Below are 4,911 nucleotides of genomic sequence, written 5' to 3' on the forward strand. Positions count from 1 at the left end.
TTGAAAAAATGTTTGGAATGTTAAAGACTTACCAAACCCTCAGGTTTTTACTCCCATTCTTGTCCTGAATCAAAGCAACCAAGGCTGAAGTTCAACTTCCCCATTGTAGTTACAACATACCAGTTAAAATTGAATTGGCAAATTAAATTTCTAAACACCCTAGAAATTGCTATTTGGGAAAATAGATTTCAAAAAATGGAGCCATATGTGACTTCTAATTCTTTGTCATAATGCAGCTGACATAATACATCTCTTCAATACATGCTAAATTTTGATTGCCACCAACATAAGCATTTGAATTCTCACAGTTATTTGAGGGTCTTAAGCTGAAATTTGAATTTCAAATTTCATACTTTGATTCATAAAATATAATTAGACTCTAAACCAAGCAGAATATACATTTGCATTAAGAAAAAGCGTTCCAAACAAAATACATGCCAGCATTATTAAGTATTATAATTAATGCTATTAATATTACTACAACTAACACATGCTCAATCAGACTATTTTTTTTTTCAGAATCAGCATTGCTTACAAGGTAATGAAATGAAAAGTAGTAAAATCAAGAAAACTATTATTCAATCAAAGATCCTTGCTCGCAACAAAAAGGTCAGGAGAGCTGCTGCTGGAGAACACCTGAATAAGGAATTCAAAGAAGTAGGACTCCAAAAGGATTATGTGGTTATTACTTATTAGTGTTTCAAAGCTTAAATATGAAGGTTATGGGCAACTTGAAAGTAGGCATTAGGTGAGAATAGCAGAGAAGAAGATAGCAAATAAGGCAAGCTTGATTAACTGTTTGGGAAACTAAGCCAGGTTTCAATAGTTTGTACCCAGCCTATAAAGCTTCCCTGATGAAAGAGAGATGGAAAAGAACATATTTCTGTTTTTCCAGAAGGTTGTATTTTCTTAGCCATGTGTATAATAGTCCTGAGCAGAAAGGTAAATCATAGATTTGGAAACATTTTTCTGCAGACTGCCTCAACACCCTTCCATGTCTCCCGTGGAAAAGCTCTTGGCTTTCTTCTATGGGTAATTCATCTGCACCAATGATCAAAATTCCTTGGCAGATTTTACCTGCAGAAATGATCAGTTTGTGTGGTGCTGCCACATGGGAGGTGGTCCCCAGCTGAAGGGGTTCCTGGGGAGGTCCTGGACAGGATGCAGAGCGCAGCTTTCCCTCCTTAGCACAGCCAGCTCTCCTAGCAGGACTATTGTCTTACACACCAGGAGCTGAAGTGAAGGGCACAGATTTTTAAATTGATTTGAGTTTTGTTCTGCTCAAATTTGCAAAATATAATGTATCCATGCAGCAAAACATAAGACAGAACTGCCAAGCAGTGTATAATGCGTGTGGAATGGGCAGTGAGCTTGCAGGCTGCACAAATGCTCTGCTCCAGCTGAACCTGGCCACTGCTCACACCCCAGCACCACAGACTGTAGCATGTGCTAATAATCTGGGCACTGTGAGGGTTTAGGATTTTAGCTTTTCTATTTTTAATATATTTTATTATATACATTCTGTATATTTTATATTTTATTATTGTTTTATTTATTGTTAATTATTAGTAGTATTTATAACTTTTATTATTATTTATTTTATTAAATATATTTAATATATTTTTCATCTATTTGTAATCCTGCAGTTCTTTAGTGTATAACTCTAAACTCCACAGTGTTTACTCTAAGTGTGAACTCTAAGCTCACACAGTGTGAGCTGCTGCTTTCCCATTTTGGGCAGACACAACAATTCCTCTCCAGGCCTGGCAATCAAAGACACCTCACTGCCTCAGGCCCCAAGCGATGTAAAATAAAAGTGAGCTGGGGGGAGCAAACTTGGGGTACATGGCTTCATTACCTGGAGCTGGAATTGAAGATGAACCCCCAAAGTGCAAATGGACAAAAGTTATAAAAGTGTGAAAACCTGTGAGCCATGGTCCATTTTGGGTGTAGCCCCTGGGGGGCTATGTCTGCTCTAAATGTACCTGAAGGCCCTTCATTAAATAAATAGAACTGCTTTTTATTGCCTTAACTTTGTCTGCCTTCTGTTTTTAGGTAGCCCAACAAGGTATCAACTGGAGCATCTCTTACATGGAAAGGTTGAGGAAGTTTGTGGTATTATTTCGGGGTCCCCAGGACGAAGGAGGGATTGAGAATCTGAATCCATGTTCTTAGAAGGCTAATATATTATATTGTATTATATTATATTATATTATATTATATTATATTATATTATATTATATTATATTATATTATATTATATTATATTATATTATTATGCTATACTGAACTATACTAAAGAATAAAGAATACAGACAGAAGGCTTAACAAGATACTAATGAAAAACCTGTGACCCCTTCCAGAGTCCCAACACAGCCTGACAGTGATTGATCATTAAGTTAAAACAATTCACATGAAACCAATGAAAAAATCACCTGTTGGATAAACAATCTCCAACCACATTCCAAAGCAGCAAAACACAGGAGAAGCAAATGAGATAATATTGTTTTCCTTTTTCTCTGAGGCTTCTCAGAGGAGAAGAAATCCAGGCAAAGGGATTTTTCCCGAAAATGTGACAGTGCCACAGGTGCTCTGGGATGACCTTGCTGGAGCAGGGCTCACAGGGCACACAGGACTGCAGACACACTGGAAGGGCTGTGCCTCTCGTCTTCCCAGCTGCCATTAACTTAAGAACTGGATTTTGCTAGAGGTGATGTGAGCAACAGATATGTTGACAGAACTGAGAAACAGTTTCAGAGCAACTCAATGACTCAAATGCCTTAGGAAAAGTGTATTTTCTTAGAAAAATTTGTGAGCTAAGGCTTGAGAAGGATTAGCTCTTGCATACTGACAGCAGGAGTGAGAGACTTGCCCGAGGGCATGAGAAGGCTGTGGCAAAGGCAGAGGAGCTCCTTGACCTCTAACAGAAACCATTCTTGCTCTCTTTTGCCTCCTCCTGCCTGCAGTTCGTGCAGCACTCCAGACACCTCATTTCTGCCATGAAGTGATCTCTTCAGACACTTATTACAGGGAAAACAGCACAGTATGTTCAAATAAGAGGCATCTGCAGCTTCCTGGTGGCCAGTGCAGCTCTCTGGAAGCAGATTGCAGAGTACACTGAGAACAGCAGACAAACAAAAAGACCAGCCAAAAGCTGAGGAACGTTCTGGGTGAGACTCTGGGATTTCATTGTCAGCTTCCATTGTTCAGATCTGATTAAAAACAAACTGGCAGGAGAAAGACCACATGCTTATCAGACATCCCTGCAGATCACACCACTGGAAAGCCATTTCACTGTCACTGATGTGGCCTGTTTGGCAGGAACAGAGTTTTGGATCTCACTTTTATTTGTAGGCAGTTTTGAAAGGCATGGGATTATCAGGGATGGGTTAGATCCTTTGCAAATTGCAGAAAAGTTCCTGTCTCTTTGCAGCCATTCTGAAGAGGAAGAGAAGAAAAACCTAGAAAAAGGAAAACATTTCTGTTCCCCTTAATAACTGTGTTTGGGCCTGTCAGTCAGCCAGCATCAGTGGGAGCATTTCCTCTGAATTACCTAAGCTCTGACTCTCACCTTTACTTTACATTGCCTGTACTATTCCATTAGTATGTAAAGAGTGCTACATGCACAAAGATCTACAGTCATAGCCAAAAGAAAGACATGTCAAGGAAAGAAGAGATCAAAAGAATAATTATATTTCATTTTCACTGAGGGACTAAAGCACAGGGGCAGTAAGAATTAGATGCAGTCACCTGGAAAATCTGTGCCACTGTGATGAAACAGATTTATACCTCCCCTTGCCAAACTGTCAAATATTTGTGTTCCCTCATCAGACTGCCACAGTCCAATGGCCACCAGAAGAGAAGCTCCCAATCTATATTTTGGTCTAGGACTATTTTTTTAACCTTATTTTCAGTTACATGCTGCTTGTGATTTGGACTTTGGAAGAACTGTTGGTGAGGGGGCATCTGTTTTGCCTAATTTCATTCTTGAAGCTTGCTGGAACTGGTGAGTTAAAAGTCAATTCTCTTACTCTGAAGACCTGGTTGTATTTGTCTTCAAAGGCACATTGAATTCCTAACTCTTAAACCAACCTGCCTACACTGGAATCAGTAGAAATCACCATGTCTTCAGAGGCTTTTGCATTATGCCCCATATTTTTTCCCTTCTCTTCCAGCAGTCAGACACTAAAACACTGACACAAGGTGGAAGATGAATGTCCATTGCCTCTTGGGAATTAGCTTGCTGTGCTACACTGACATGTGTGGGACATGCTTGTGTTTGATTTCTGCTTTTCCTAGGACAGGCTCCAATTCCTGTCTCTCCCAGAAGCCCCTGCAAGCCTTTTGATTGAGCAGCAGGAGCTCTGGCTAGGAGTAGAGCTGCTTGACTGCTGGAATTTTATTTTACAGCTCAGATCTGCTGAGGTATTCTGTTTTTTTCCAAGTGACCATAGGAAATCCCACTGTTATTTTTCAGAACCAGGGCCCTGTAAGAGGGCCAGTGCATTCCACATGCCCAAACCCAGGTACTCAGAATTCTTTGCTAAGAATAATTTCTGCCCAGCTGTGTATTCCCACTGAGGCCTTCTGACCACATTGCAGCATAGTGCCAGTTGTTGCTGCTAAGACAAGCCAGGAGCAAATTCTCTCCTGCCAGACAAGGAAAGGGCCAGCATGGAAATGTGTCTCACAAGTGTCTCTCTTCATCTACCCCTTTGTATTTAGGTCTTCTGAATGGTCATTCTCAATTGTTCTTTTTGAACCTCCACTCTCACTTCTGGGACTGGATATTTTGCACATACACAGATGCTGAAGCAAAGACCTTCTAGACCTATGGGCTGCAAGAGTTAAAGCAGAGAATTCAACATTTAGCACCAGCATTCAACTTGTAGAGTTGGGAGGAGATGGGCA

Source organism: Molothrus aeneus, chromosome 10, assembly GCF_037042795.1.
Source record: "Molothrus aeneus isolate 106 chromosome 10, BPBGC_Maene_1.0, whole genome shotgun sequence".
Taxonomy (NCBI): domain Eukaryota; kingdom Metazoa; phylum Chordata; class Aves; order Passeriformes; family Icteridae; genus Molothrus; species Molothrus aeneus.